The sequence below is a fragment of the Echinops telfairi genome, unplaced genomic scaffold (assembly GCF_000313985.2).
Source record: "Echinops telfairi isolate 266 unplaced genomic scaffold, ASM31398v2 ScPeMD7_2186;HRSCAF=2738, whole genome shotgun sequence".
In the NCBI taxonomy this organism is placed as follows: domain Eukaryota; kingdom Metazoa; phylum Chordata; class Mammalia; order Afrosoricida; family Tenrecidae; genus Echinops; species Echinops telfairi.
This window is the reverse complement of record NW_022106084.1, coordinates 1,074,228-1,090,909: the sequence shown is the minus strand read 5'-3', so window position 1 is coordinate 1,090,909 and position 16,682 is coordinate 1,074,228. Positions and strand designations below refer to the sequence as shown.

The 16,682-nt window shown below is 39.6% G+C and overlaps 1 non-coding gene across 1 annotated transcript; it reads right to left on the bottom strand.

Annotated features, from left to right (window-relative positions):
- Nucleotides 1–16,392: 16,392 nt before the first annotated feature.
- LOC115870652 lies at nt 16,393–16,456 on the bottom strand. Its single transcript, XR_004046819.1, has one exon. It is a non-coding gene; the product is annotated as a U7 small nuclear RNA (small nuclear RNA).
- Between the last annotated feature and the right edge of the window lie 226 nt (nt 16,457–16,682).

The window sequence follows — 16,682 nt, the reverse complement described above, 5'->3', positions numbered from 1 at the left end:
CGTGAATCTAAAGAGGAACTTATAAGCTGGTATCAGACATGAGATTAATATCGGAGTTATCGACTTGTTCTGGACTGGGCTGGGATGTTTTCTGAATAAAAAATTGCTCTTCATATAAAGCTTTTTATTATACACATATGAGTGTCTATGAATTTGGCACCTTGGGAGTGGGGTACTAGAGAAACAAATCATGGAGATGGAGAGAGGATGCTTCTTTGACCTCTGCCTCAGGGTAGTTTTTCTTCTTTGGCTAGCCAGAGGTCAGATGTGTCCAGGCAATTTTCTTGGTTGTTTTTTGGAAAGAATATGGGAAGTTAAACTTTTGATCTTTTCTTTGGTTTTTCCTGTTTGAAATGAAGAAAATGAATGTGATTAATGTATAATTTGAGCTCAAGGGACAAAATCACCCCTGAATTTCTCAGAGACCATGTGGTTTAAGGAAAATGGTTAACAAAATGTCAAAATAGCTGACAGAAAGCCTGGCCCAAGCTTGATGCAATCAGAGGCTTAATACTATACTCCATATCAATTGAATAGTTTAGATAAAGATTAAGATAAGTTAGATAAGGATTGAACTTGACTGTTTCAAGAATTGAGTTTAGGATCTGATTCTACTTTGTTTATACTGATTTCTTCTGATTTTTTTGTTGTTGTTGATATAATGATTGATAGAAATGATTATTGGGAAGTATGAAAATAGAGAGTTTGTAAACCCACTCATCTTCAGCCATTAAAATTTGAATGTTTAAATGAGTTTAGGACATGCCTGCAAAGAAGGCTCTGAAAAGATGAGCCCCACCCAGTGTCTTAAGGGCTCAGGACATTCAAAGGTGAAAAGACTTGCCCCGGGGGTTGTTGACAGGTGGAAGGGGGGAAAGGGAATGCTTTGGCTTTTTGAATTTTGAACTAGTGATTTATGTCAAAAGCTGGAGAAAATCTGGTACCACGTAGAAACCCTCCTCTCTAGGACTGAGTGTTAAAGGGAGCCAGTGGAAGCCTGAAATGCTTGGTAGGTGACCACCTGGATTCACTTGTGGGAGAAAAGCAGCCACAGAGAGATGGGTTGAATCTGGCCACTGACACCCACGTACCTGGTTCACAGGGACTAGAGCAGATGATGAGTGTGAGTTGAGTGATCTGAAGTTCATGACCTAGCACAGAGAGGCTAAAGTTGTTGAGAATTTGTGACAGTGCCATGGTCTAAAGGTGAGGCGACCAATGGTCACTCTGGTGAGGCTAAGTGAGGCAGCTCAAAATGAATTGACCAGGACCCAACCAGATGAAGACAAGTTATTTGAGCCTGTGGACAGGTGCATATTACTGCTGACTTTAGTGATGGCCTTTTCTGATTTGACTTTGTTTACGGATGTGGACTTCACAAGGTTTCAACTGGAAAGAAGATTCTTCACATCAGAGAATATGGTTGTCTCCTCAGAGAACTGAGTTGATGTAGGTGGGCAGTATAGAAATTGGATTCCCAAAATGGGGAAGATAAAGCCACGAAGTGGATGGCATACAAAATTTCATAGGTGGGGGAATATAATTGATAGTATTATAGGATTATGGTGAAGGTGTTCATTTAGCAGCGATTATTAGTCATAGACTATTGTAGTTCTGTCACTTAAAGAATATTATGATTTTATGAGGATGGTACATATTCAATTGTATGCTTTTTAGTGTTATTCTGGTAGGTACAGATATGATTTTATTATTGTTTTGTTAAAAATTATGTATGGCTAAAGCGTTGTATAAAAGTGTCAAGTTGACACGGGATTGCCTTTGATAGTTACACCATCTGGTGTCAACTTACAAAGAGGTGGAGTCTAGCCTTTCAATTAGGTCACAGCTTGATGACCTCATTTGGAGGCAACACAGAGATAAATAGCTCACTGGAGACCAGATACACACTTACTCTCTGCTTCGTCTTCCTGCTAACAAGACACATGAAGCTTTGCTAGAGCTCTGAAGCTGGAGGAGCCATGTGGAGACCCCTGTCAGCGTTGAGATGCTCTCACTGCCACTGGATCCACAAGGCTTTCCACCTACTGGCCTGTGATTTTCCTGCATTCAGCATCATTGCGTGTTGTGTGTATCTGAAGAGGAATTTATAAGCGGGCATTGGACATATGGTTAATATTGAACTTACGGATATGTTCTGGACTGGACTGAGATGTTTTCTTCATATACAATTACTCTTTATAGAAAGCTCTTTCTTAAACATATATAAGTGTCTACGAATTTGTTTTCCAATCAATCCAGACTAACACAGTATGCATAAGGGAAGTGGAAGGAAATGCAGATATGATTTCTCTATCAGTACTTGTTAACAGGATTCATTGGGATGGCCATACTGCTGCATATAAAATGAGCCATACCAGAAGCAGTGGGGGTAATTTCAATACCACAAGAGTCAGAATTGTAACACATCCTCTGGCTGTGAAAGAATATAAGATTCTCCCTTGACCCAGGAAAGTCGCTTTGACACCAGAGGAGTGACTAATACACAGAAGCAGCAGAAAGAGAAGCTAGAGCATGAGATAGAGTGTGGATTTTCCAGCCCACAAAGCTAATACAGGTGAATGCTTTGGGGTGTGAGGCTGCCTTGTGGAGTGGGGTATCTCTTGGGATATAATCCAGGGAGTCAAGCTTGCTGACCTACAGAGCTGTAGTTAGTTATCTTCAGCTGAGGCTTCCTGGAGTGAGGTTTCTGTGATCATTTAATTCAGGGAGCTGCTTCCCTGACCCGTAAGCTGGAGCAGAGTGCCCTTGGGTGGAGGTTTACAACTGAGTGACTTGCCCTTTGGACTTTTTTAAAGCAGCCTTAAAGGAAGTTTGTAACATGCCCAACTGAATAACCTGATCCTGAATATTTCCACCGGAATTGTAACCTCTTAAATTGTGTAATAAATCCCATAATTATGAGCAGTGTCTGTGAATTCACTAAGGCCATTTCATTAAACTATAGACTTGAGTTGAAACCAGGAGAGTGCTGTGGGTCAAAACAGAACAAAGACGAACAAGCCAAGGATGCTGCATGTCCGTTGGACCTGCACATTAAACTTCCTTGATGCAGAGACAGAAGGCTGGGGCGTCAGAGAAGTGGTACCAAGAGTCAGAGTATGAGGCAAAGTGGCAATCCTCTTGGCCCATTGAGTTAATAAATCTGAATGCCCCTGTGTAGGAGCCTTGCTTATGAATTGATGAGTATATATACTTAGTGGGGCTACGATTACTGACGTATGGAGCTGGAGATGAGTGCTTTTAGGCTGAGGTTTATGTTGGAGTCATGTCCCCTTGGGGGATTTATTGACAGCACTAAAAGCATTTGAAACTGTACCAGCAGGGCCAAGGGGCCTGTTAACCAAGGCTGAGGACCCATGCTTGCAGATGTTGGTGGAAAGAAGCTATCCTGATGGAGCGATTGTGTTTTGAAGATTTCTGATTCTCAATTGTAGCCCGTGAGCTTCCTAGCATAGTCCTGAGTCATGATGAAGGTCTTTTAGCTCTGTTTCATTGGTGCAATGTTTCATCAAACCTTGCTGAGAAGTTGCGAAGGTCATGGGAGGGACGGCTGGGGTCAGAATTGGTGAAAGAAGAAAATGGGTGATGGGATGTCTGACTATAGCCTTGTAATCAGACTTAATATGGAGATTGATTCTTCTTCTTCCTTGTGAGGGCAGAGGTCAGGCACAGTACCGGAGCCCTCTTTTTTTTCTTTTTTTTTAACAGGTGGTGAATTTTGCAATTTTTTATATATCCTAAAGCATGCCTTGAATATATCTTAAAAATCCAGTTGGCAGATGAAGTTTTATGGCTTAAGAAACTATTAATTTTACAGAGAATATTGATATACAAATGCCTTAATATTTTATTATTTTCAATCATATAGCCTTGACAATATTTGTGATTGAAATTGATCATCAAGGGTTTTGCGTTGTCTCAAGATAAAACCAGTAAATATCATATAGCTATAAGAAATAACTTTATATGAAGAAGTAATGTTATAACAAGAAGCTGTCCCAGCCCAGTCCAACTCAACCCCATGGGTCAGACAATAGCCAACGCCTTCTTCAGGCCTGCAAAGCCGCAAAGCTGCAGATCCAGGAGGAAGAAAGGAGTCTGGGAAGCGTGGAAGTCACAGGCTTGTGAGTGCAGCATCTCATGCTTCCAAGTTCCGTGGGAGCATGGCAGGGGGCCTGTATCCCCTAAGGTCAGTGGCGCCCATGCCTTTGGCAGTGCACACAGAGTTGCAGGGAGGAGCTAGGTGAAGGGCCAGAGAGAAGAAAAGTCTACATTTACTCTCTTAAATACAGGCCGCACTCCCAAGGAGGCATCACCATCGCATGGCTATTTAAAATTGAGATCGATACTGGCAAGTTGCTGTCCAGTGAGAGTATACTAATTTAAACGTCCATGAATGAGATGAATGCCTTTGAAAAAATTCCACTCTTGAAAATCCTGAGAAAGATTGTATGGTTTATTTTGATCACTGATTTTTAGCTGTTTGGAAATACTGTCCATATTTTGTATTCTTTAAATTTATTTTTCTCAGAAATTACCCCCTTTTTCTGCAATATATGTTTCCCAGAATAAAGTGAAACATTTAGGGACACATTTTTACCTCCCCTTTTAGTCTTTCTCTTCATTTCTCTCTCGCTTTTTGTTTACAAAGCTTTCTATACTCCATGGTTATAGGAAGAATGCCCACATTTTTGCTTATATTTTATAGATGTGAACTGAATTCATAAGGAACTTGTTTTGGATACAGATAATTCTTAAAGTGAAAGTTAGTTGGAAAGATAAAAGAGATTTCTAAACTCAGGATGGATGGACACGGTGGCTACACCAAGGGGCTCCAACACAAGAAGGTGCGTGTGAGCAAGGTGCAGGACTAGCCCGAGTTTCATCCTACTGCGCACAGAACTCCCCGAGGAGAACCAGCTCCTTAGCATCTCATAAGGACAGCACACTGTCATTTAGAGATGTCAACTTCAGCATGTTAAAATACATGCGTACACCTTCAACTTAGGTTAAATATATATATTCTCAAACCAACTCTGATTCTGTCCCTCCAGTAGGGGCTTCTGTCCTACCTGCTCAGAGAAAGAACAAAGGACAGTGTGAAACAAGCTAAGAACAAAGGAAGTGAGAAGTGGCTTGACAAACACCTTAAACTTGAAGGCAGGCTCCAGCGAAAATCCTGCCACGGGATTGTGTGAGTAGACAGAGAATCCTGAAGCATGCTGAGACATTCTAGCCTAGAGTTGTAAGTAGACCAGATAAAACTGAAAGAAAAGATGTATGAGACCCCAAAATCAAATGGTACAAATTTTTACAAAGTTGTTTGACCATCTGCAGAGTGGCCAGCCCTAGAAAGTGCATTTCAAATCTAGAAATGTTCCTGTGGACAGCACCCCCATTCAACAATCCAGGGAGGACCTGCTGTATCTCTGGCGTGAAGTGTATCTCATTTATGCTTAAGGTGGCCCTTCTCAACTCTCTAGAGGGACCTGCTTCATTTCTTTTGAAATGACTATGTAGTAATAAAACTGAAGCTTAACTCTTTGCTGCTGCTGCTACGTGTGTTGGGGGGAGGGGGAGGGGCTTACCTCTGAACCCTGAAAAAACCCCATGGGTTTGGAGCTTGTTAGTTCTCCCATGGGCAACAGCAAGATCAATGAACTTCAAAGGTATCAGGTATCTTGTAACTATTACCTGCTAGAATATGTGCTAATGACATTTTTATGTCTTACTGCCAGAACTGTCTTACTAGTTATGACCCCCTCCTGACTCCTAGCACAAAGCGTAGCTTCTTTCTTGATAACTAGGGGCGATGTCAATAATTGTCATAGAGGTATAAATTAATAGGGATTCCCTTAGGCACAATACACAGTGAGACTTGTCCCTTACACATGTGGTTTCCATGTTCCTCCTTTCAAAGGCACAGCTTATGCATTCTTTCAGTCATGCAGACAAGGATTACAAAGGCATGAACTCCTTGTTTCTAAAGGATGACAGATGAGCAGAAAACTTTGATTTCACAATTAGTTTGTCTCGATTGAGAGCCACAAGTTTTCAATCCAATTTCAGTGGATTGATAAGTGTTTCGAAAGAGCACATGTTCAGCTAGAAAGTAGAAAAATTCCAAATCACATTTTAACTTTCAATTCTGATCTTGCCATTATCAATGATAGCCCTGGGTGGTGCTAGGATTGGAAGGGGAAAGGTTGGTGATTTAAATACCCCCAGAGGTGTCTCAGGAACGTCTGACAATCTACTTCTAAAAGGTTACAGGCCTGAAAACCCAGCGGGGTGAGTTCTTACTCTCCAGTGCGTGCAGGAATCATGAATGGGAATTCACTCAATTACAGCTCTTTTGTTGCTGTTGTTAACTCTTATGAAAATCAAATATCTCTAATACTTTATGCCATCAATTAATTGTGTGCCTGTTATTAAAAGTTGATATCAGTTAATTGCTAATGAACTACTGAGATAGCAGTAATATTGAGCTCATTTGTATAGGTTCTGAGCCCTGGCTTCAAGCTGGCTTTAGATGTAAATGGGTGCTAACTTTAAAAAAATACAGTGCCACGAGGTTTGCTAATAGGATGCTTCTGTCTACGTCAAGCATGAAATCAAGACTTTCCCTAATTTTCTTAAATCATATGCAATAAATATCTTGAATGTTCTTTACTTTTAAAACTCAGACAGTGGTCCAAATATTATTTGATGGTCAGATTGGAATTTGCATCAATCTCTAAAATAGTATATCTGGATAGTGACCAGTAAATAGTTTCTGTCAGAATATTTGAACTACTGTTTAAAATGGTTAGGTAATTAGATAATTTAGAGCCAGTACATGATACTGGAAATTAGCAATTGACCAGCAAAACCACCCCCCAAAAGCTGGACCAATAAGACCTATAAATTGACAATGAAAACAACTCCAAAGAAGCTGACTGATGGGCTAAGGAGACACTGATCTCTCTCCCAAGCTGTCCCCTTGAACCTCTGTCGAGTCTACTGAAGCCTTCCTATGCTCTGCTGAACGTTTTTCACTTTCAATAAAATTCCCAAGGCTTTGTTGTATGCTGTGTCTCTTAACAAATTTCTTTCTCCCAAGAAGACCTAAAACAGAGGATTAGAACCACCCTGGGGAAAACAGTAACAAAATCACCCATTTCTCTGCCTCATAACTGGTCTGAGTGATCTAGTTAAGTGAAATTAATAGCATGCCTCTTCCATCTATTTTCCTACAATTCGCACCATTGATTCTGTGGGACTATGCAATCAAGGTGCAGAGTTGTCTAATGCAAGGATTGGTCAATTTTGCCATTCCGCTGGCTATAAGAATAAGACATCTCAGAAGTAGCAAGAGAGAAGTACTGGGACCACCCAGGAAGAATCTCCAGCAGAGCATCTTTGCAATCCCTGAGAAGGCAGCAAAGGCCATACTATGCTGAGGCCAGAGCCCCAGGCAAGGAAACCATGAGAGAGAGCAGCAGTACTGAAATTGTGAAACAGAGGTCAAGGGCCAAGTAAGTGGCTGAGTGGCTAGGAACAGAGAGAGACTTGGCTCCTGCCGGAGGGAGTGTGGTTGTGGATCAATGACTGTTCTCTATTTGTGATCCATGACTTCCTTAAGAAACCCCATTGCAACAGATTATCAAACTCGGCAGAAAAGTAGTGTCATGGGAAGATATGTTGGTGTCAGAATAGGGCAAACAAAGATGGCAGGTGGAGACTTGTCTGAACTTTGCCTTGTGGCAATCAATTTTGGGCTGGTTAAGAGGTGGATTCTCCTTCTCTTTTGTATAGCCAGAATAGGTCATATATGGCCCCCAATCTGTTTCCTTGTCTGGGAATACAAATTTTAATCAAGATCATCAGGTGATTCTTAAATAATTAGCTTGTTATTTTTAAATTGCTCAATCATGTTCAGGAGCTCTGGAGGAACAATGGTTAAGGTGATTGTCTGCTAACTAAAATGTTGGTGGTTTGAACCCACCAATGTATCAATGGGTGGGAACTGTCACAATCTACTTTGATACAGATGTACCACCCTGGAAATCCTAGGGATAGCTCTACTCAGCCCACTTTGAATCTCAATGGACAAGACCGTAGGTTTAAAATCCCATTCTTCTGATGGAAACCTACAATCAGAGATATAAGCTCATATAATTTGTGATCTAGTTTTGTAAGGGCACAGCAAAAGGAAATATTCTTAATCCATATAAGAAATACTGTGTGTGTTGATAGTTCTATTATACAAACAATATCAAGGTCGTTTTACCCAGACCCTCAAATCAAGTTTCCCTCTTAGTTACCCCTTTTGGGTAGCATCAGAGCACTTGACCTCTGTGCTAACAGGACTGCTAATGAGGTCTTTTCTTTTGTTGAGTATATTATGATCCAGAGAGACATAACACAACAAAATCCTGTCAGGCCCTGCACCATTCTCACAGCTGTTGTTTGAGCCACTGTTGGAGTCAGTCTGGTGGTGCTCCTCATGGAAGGACTGAATCCCTTTCTCTGACCCTCTGTTGATCAGGCATTATGTCCAGAGAGGTATCAAGTATGTTTTCTCAAACACTAATAGTTTTCAAATTATTTTAACTAGGATTTTCTACATTGATGTTATAATTATTTGCAAAATGATTTAGAAATTTCTTCTGCAATTATATATATGTAATATAGAAATTCCTAAGATATAAATTCAACTATTGACTATTACCTAAAAATATTATAAACATGTATACCACAACATTGCTTAAGACTATTTTTAGGAAACTTACTCAGATAAATACTTAAAAATATACTATCCAACAGGAAATGGCCAACAAATGGTGGTCAGTTTACACAAACAACGGTCTTCCCAGAAATAGAAAGTAACAAACTATAGCTACATGCAACAATATGTATTAAGTCCAAAAACACTCCACTGAGCAAAAGAAACTCAATGTCAAAGACTTGGGCAGTATGAGTCCATTGATATGGATATCTAAAAGAATTGGCTGTTGCTGTTGTTGTCAGGTGCCCACACGTTGGTTCACACCCATCGCCCCTAGTTCATAGCACAACAGAACACAACACAGCCCAACCATTCCAACAATTGAGTCCAGTGCAGCACTATGTCAAGGCATCCACTGGAGGTTCTCTCAGTTTTTCCCGGCCCCTCTCCTGTATCAAACATGATGTCACTGTCCAGGCATTGGTTTCCCTTGATGACATAGTCAACGTATGCAGATAAAGTCTGGCCATCCTTGCCTCTAAGCAGCACTCTGACCAGATCAGTTCATCCTTTTACCAGGCCATGCCATTTTTAATATTCTTTGCAAACACCACAATACAGGTGAATTGATTCTTCTTTGGTTTTCTATTTCCCATGTCCAAATTTCACATGCATTTGAGGCAATTGAGATAGAATGGCTTGGTCCAGGTGCACCTTAGTCCTCTAAGTAACATCCTTGCTTGTCAATACTCTAAAGAGGTCTTGTGCAGCAGATTTATCTAATGGGAAACTTTTTTGAAGTTTCTGTAACTGTTGCTTGCATGAGCTTTGATTGTGGCTCCAAGCCAGGCAAACTTATTTCTAAGTTAAACTTTTCTCTTTATACCCTGATGTTGTTTAGTGGTCAGGTTGTGAGGATTACAATGTTATAATCCTTGATTTTTTTAAATCCGTGATCTTCAGCAACAAGTGCTTCAAGTGCTCCAAACTTTCCACAAACAAGGTTGTATTATCTCAGTTTGTTAATAAGCCTTCCTCCAATCCTCGTGTCTAATTCTTTACCTGATTCAGTTTCTCCGATTATTTGCTCAGCATACAGACTGAATAAGTATGATGAGAGGATACAACCCTGTCGTGCACATTTTCTGATTTTAAACAATGCAGCATTGCCTTGTTTTGTTCACACAACTGCCTCTTGATTCATGTACAAGTTCCACATGAACACAATAAAGTGTTCTGGAATTCCCCATCTTTTCAAGAGTATCTACAGTTTGTTATGATCCACACAGTCTAAAAAGTCATGGCATAATCAATAAAGCACAAGTGAAGATTTTTCTGGAATTCTCTGCTTTCAGCCAAGATCCATCTGACATCACTAATGATATCCTTTGTTCCAGATCTGTGGGGGGAGGTCAGATGCTAACAGACATCCTCCCTGAAGGCAATCAGTTGCCTGACTAAGGAATGCCCTGCTCCCTGCTGCTGGGGACAATGGGCTAAGGCTTGCGACCATTAGCTTGGTTCCTGTAGGTGGGGTTTACACCCTACTGATAATGGTTCATATGGGGATCTGGAGAACAGATCAAACCAGCTCCCAGACTTCCAGAATTAAGCTGCCATCCTGACTCTAGGACTCGCCCATCTTGTCACTTGTATATTTCCAATCCCTCCTCTTCTTATTGCGTGTATATGCTTAGATTGTCCCCCTCTCATTTCTGTATAACCTATAGTACAATCCCTTCTTGTGACGTATGTCTTTACCTGTAATTAGTGGGCTTGCATGCCCCCAAAAGTACATAGGCCTGGGTTGTCAGTAGAGAGTCCTCTCTCTGTGTGCTCCTCCCTGGACCTCTCCTTGGCTCCCTCTCCTCCCCTTCCCTTCCCCTCTCTCCGTGGACCACCAACCTGGGCTGAGGTGAGCAATATGACCATAAAATGTGTCTGACTCTATTATTTGACTCGCTCTTTTATCACTCATGCTCTCGATAACTGTAATATAATATTTATATATCTCAACTGTACAATTGTGTTTACTGAACCCATGATTAGTGTTGGGGGGCTGGCATCCACCCTCCTCCAACCACAGAGATCCTCTTCTGAATCTGGTCTGAATCTCTAGCAGTCAATGTACTTCTGCAGCCATTATTGGATGCTTTTCAGGAAAACTTTACTTGCATGTGATATCATTGATATAGTTTTATCATGTGAGCATTCTGTTGGGTCCCCTTTTTTGGAATGGGCACAGATATAATTTCTTCCAGTCACCTGGACTATGAGTTGTCTTCTACAGATCCTGGTCTAGATGAGTGAGCGCTTCCAGTTCCTCCTCAGCTTGTTGAAACATTCCAATTGGTTTTCAGTCAATTTCTGGTCCGTGTTTTTGGCTAATGCTTTTAGTGGAATTTGATCTGCCTGGTCCTGCGCCATCCTCACAACAGTTTCTAGGACTGACCAAATTATTGTCTCCATTGTACAATCCATGTCATTGAGAGTCTGCTTCTTTTTTTAGATGCTTGACTTTACCAAGCCTTTGTTTGGAACTAGCCCTCCCCTAAACGTGTTCATTCAAAATAAATGAGAAGTCTTGCCATTCTCCCTTCTAAGGAACTTATTTTTTCATTTAACTTCACTTATTTTCTTTTCAGAAATAGATATAGTGTTATCATGTAAATGCATAAATTAACTTAATAAAAATAAAATGTTTTGTATAATATCGAGTATCTATTCAATAATAATTAGTTGCTATTTCAGCTTTATTTTTATGCCTTTTGTGAGTGTAAAATCAGATGTTTTTAGGTAGACTTTTTGTTTGCATCTTATATATGGTAGTTCATCACTTTTATAAAGTAGTTTCTTATAGTTCACACTCTAGCTTTTCATTTGTAGTATTGGATTTTGTGTGGAATATACTTTCATTATATTATCTTAATTTGTAGTAAAAATTAGTATGATCCCTGTTGTTTCCCAAGTCACTGTCAAACAATCTGAAAATTAAAATAAAAATAGCCCATTAATCTTTTGTACTCTAAATATTCTCTATTATAAATATATTGGGTAATTAGTTCAGAGTCATATAATTAACTTATAAAATAATTCACTGTAATTGAGTTATTAGTGTTCAATGAGTCAAATCTGTTCTTGAGATATTCTTGGAATTCAGGTGGGATAGTGTCAAGGCTGTATTTTGACTGCTATACACTTGTTTTAATTTTCTTCAGCTTCATCCTCAACATGTGTATGAGCAATTGGCAGTCAGTTCCACAGCCGGCCTTTGGTCTGGCTTTGGCTGCTGGCATTGATCTCTCTCGTGCCTTCCCACAGATATAGTCCATTTAATTTCTGTGTATTCTATCTGGGGAAGTCCATATAAAGATGCTTTTAATAGTGTTGATAAAAGGTATTTGCTATGAACAATTTTTACAACTTTTGAAAAATTCTATATGTGATCTTCAGCTTCATTTCTACTACCACGTCCATATATTCCAACTAATCTTCCTTCCTCTTTGTTTCAAACTTTTGCTCTCCAATCACCAGTAACTATCAAGGCACCTTGATTGCATGTTTGTTCAATTTCCAACTGAAGTAGTTGGCAGAATTCTTCAATGGCTTTTGTGGTTGGTGCGTAAATTTGAACAGTAGTATTGATTAGATTTCCTTGAAGGCAGATATATATACTCTGATCACAGATAGCATTGTACTTCATGATGTATTTAGCAAGTGAGGTAGTTAGTTTATTGTGCCAATGTGGCCAATAAACATATGTGGTATTAATTGAAGGGTGGAGGGATAAATGGCTCAGTGAGCCTCACCTTTCTAGTTCTCGGGTATCTTGCTTTCTGATGGTCCGACCAAGGTGCAGCGGTCTTAGCCAGTTTCCTACTTTAGCTGGCAAGGCTCACTTCCTGCAAGACATCCCTGAGGAGAAGTCACATGGACCTACCCTGATGCAGCCCTGGATGCTGGAGCAGCCTGTGGAGACCCCTGCCAGTGCTGAGATGCTTACACATTCACTGACCTGGCTTTCCTCCTGCAATCGGCACATTGTGTCTGTTTTTGTGAGATGGAGGAGGATTTTGTAAATTGGTGTTGGGCATAATTGGTTAATGTTAGACTTGTGGGCTTGGGCATCACTGGGTTGGGATGTTTTCTTGATGTGCACTTAACCTTTATATAATACTCTCTCTTATACACGAGTTTCTGTGGATTTGTTTCTCTAAAGTACCCAGACTAAAACATTATGGTACCTGGGGAGTCAAGTACTGGAGAAACAAATCATAAGATGGAGAGTAGATGTCTGTTTGATCCCTAGTGGTAGTCTTCCTTGTCTAGCCAGAGGTCAGATAAGCCACACTATTTACTCGGTTATTTTAGGGGAAAACATGGGAAGTATGAAAATAGAAAGTTTGTAAGTCCACTTGCTTTCATGCATTAAAATTTGATCTTTAGATGGGTTTAGGCCATGCCTGTAAATAAATCTTTGGAAAGATATGCCCCACCCAGTGTTGTGGAGTACTCAGGAACCAATGGTCTCTGTCAGAAGCTGGAAAAAATCTGGAACCATGAAGAAATCTCCCCTCTACGACTGAATGTTAAACGGAGCCTGAGAGCAGGCTAACATGCTTGCTAGGTGACCACCTGGATCTACTTGTTGTGTGGATTGCTAAAAGGACAAACGGGTCTGTATTGGAAGACGTAAGGCTAGAGTGATCCTCAGAGGCAAGGTTGATAAGATCTCATCTCACATACTTTGGATTGGTCAGGAGATACCAGTCCCTGGAGAGGGATGCCATCTTCGGTAATGGTAACATGGAGGGCTCGTGAAAAGGAGAAAAGTCATCAAAACAAGAGAGTGGTCGCATCAGCGAGCTCAGGCCAAGGGACTATTATGAGGAATGCATAGGACTGGGAAGTGATTTGTTTTTGTGCGCAGGGTTGCTATGGGTCTGAGCAGACTCTGCAATAACTAACAACCACAAGCTATCCAGTGGATGCCAACTAATCATCACCCTACATGTAATGAAATTTAGCAAACTTGTGAATTTAAAATCTGGTCCTAATCTAACATTAGTTATATTTTTATGTTTCCTCATTAAATAATGTTGACTTTCTGGTGCTGAAATATATAATTTTTATTCTTTTAATACTGAAGAATTATTTATCTAGTCCTACTTTATTGAAGGTGTACATGCTTCCCTGTGCATACACAAATATACGCATATGCACACATATACTTGGCTTAGAATTTTTCCCACAGACCAGGAAATTTCTAATTATATATCTGACAGCATTTTTGTAGGTGACCTTCTGTTCCATTTCTGAATCCCCATGCTCAATTAGCCACTGGAGTTTCCTTGCTGGTCAAAACACTGATCACCAATCTGTCCCTGTGGCCTGGTTATGTTAATTTCACTCACCATTTACTCTGTTGAACTTTGAAGGTTAAATGCTGCCAAATGGTTTCTACCATTCAAAATTCTCTTTATTTTCATTGAAAGCAGAGAACCCAATTCCGTTGCACCATCACCAACAATCACATTTTCTGATAAAGAACAGAAAAAGGGAAAATTTCAGAGACGCTAACATTGTTTTTCTTCCCATCTACTGGAACTGAAAAGGGTTGCATTTGACCATCTTGTTGTCTAATGGCACCTCAGTGCCATTGAACAGAGGTGGGGAGAGCACAGAATTTGCTTGACAATAGGCTTGAAAGTTTCGCTATTAGACCCTTATTGATAATTCTAGCTTCGATTGCCAGACTGGAGACTAAGTCACACAGAATTGTGAAGTCCACATGTTTAATCACATATCATTAAAATCAGCGTTTTACTCTCCTTGTTGTGGCTCTTAGGTGCTGTACACTGTTCTGTGTGTTCTACACAACAGGCTTTATGTTTGAGGACATTGTTGGGGCTAGTGTGTTAGTCTATGTTACCAATACTCAAAATGAAATCAATGAACATAAGGCTTATCCAGAGCCTTATTCCATATGCATATATGGAGAATATTTTGTTACCAGAGAAAGCAAATTGCTTGAAGAAGCTAGATGTATTAAAGCTTTTAAAGAGAAAAGGGAGAATATTAGAAGATCAGCTTTTGGTCAATCTTAAATTGATTGATTGAACCCTGATTCCTCTTCATTTTATTGAGGCCGAATAGTATCTCATCACAAGATCATCTCTGCTTCTCCACCTAGCCATACCTTTTGAGATTCAAATTTAGTAGAGAATGCTCCAGAGGAAAGAAAGATTTGCAGCTTCTAGTAATAGAAAAGCCAACAGAGGTTAATTTTGATCAGAGCTGTCTTGCAAGTGAATATTTGACTACATGAATGAAACTCAAAAACAAAACCAAACTCACTGCCATTGCAGCAATTCCAACTCAGAGCAACCTCACAGGACAGAGCAGAACTGCCCCTGTCAGTTTCTGAGCCCACAATCAAAGGAATATATCAGCGTTCTACTTCCATATTTGACTTTTCACCCTTCTGATCATGATATTATTAGAGTATTTGCACATGAAGGCTTGGGTGGATAACAATCTAGGTTATTCTAGTGACCAGAAGATTTTGCTATTTTATGGGGTACATTTTCACCCACGAAGTAAGGTAATTTGTTGCAACATAGATGGCCATTTTCAAGCATTTAACACTCTAAACATAAAGAAAGGTAGTTTTTTGGCAATGATATGAAAAGAACAGAATGAGGAAAAGGATTGCCAGTCTTCTGCAAGTGTTCTCCAGCCTATGAAGCTTGATTTCCTAAAACCATAAATTACAGGAGGATGCAAAATGAATGTCTGACATGTGTACTGTGTTTCGAATCATAAAACTCAAGACAAGTTATTACCCAACAATTTTCTTTTACCAAAATGCAAACTCCTCCTGAGGAAGCAGATAAATAATAAAGAAACTATCTGTTTTGTAATGTAATTATCTTTTTGTATATTTCAGAGAGAGAATATAGTATTATTATATATTCTAACAGAAACCCTGTCAAATATCATTTGTTACCTTTTATAATTATATATACAAGTATTTTTACATTGTGGAAACCAATTTCAGTAACTAAGGGTATTGTGGCTTTGATAAACAACCAATTAATATGCTATATCTTGTCATATGACACTGACATGATAGCAATATAGTCTATTGTTTAATGGCTTTTTCCTCTCATAATTCCCGATTTTTCTTTTGGCTAATTGATTATGTATAAATACGTACAGAAAACTATAACCCAGATAAGATGATTTTTTTAACAACAATCCTCAAAGAAAATTACATTATAGAATTAATTGCATTGTGCGAGGTGAGGTCACGGCAAGGGGCATCACAGAACCCCAGTTGACAAGGCAGTGAACCTCTGTATGACAGAAGGGACCACTGCCCAGTGTTGCACAATCAGCACCAACTGTTCTGAGAGACTGGTCCCTGGCTGCAACAGTAGCTTCACACATAACAACAATTGTGTCAGTCGGCACAGGGTCAGGCAGTGTTTTCTTCTGTTGTACACAGGGTCACTTTGAGTCAGAGCCAGCTTGATGGCACACATAGCAACAACATTGTTACTGAGTAGATTTTGGTATTGCTTGCTAAAGGATTGGTAAAGGATTTAGTCAATATTTAAATCAAATGTTAAATAGAAAATAGTTTTTTTTTCTTTTATAGGGGTTTTCCAGAAAAAAACCCAGAATATTTGCTAGACAAATTCTAAAAGAGCTGTAACATTGAAAAATATTACAGTATTCTGTTAGATTTGTGATTATTTTTGTTTTTAACACTGAACTATGAAAAGTTCTCAAATTCTAATAAAATATAGCAATGGATTTGATAATTTTGCTTAAGTTTAAGTTAAATCAAGAGTGTAGCAGTTACATTGTCTTCTGTCAACTTGAGCGAAGGGGTGGAGTCTAGCCTGTCAATCAAGTCATAGCCAATGGTGCCTCTGTGTGGGTA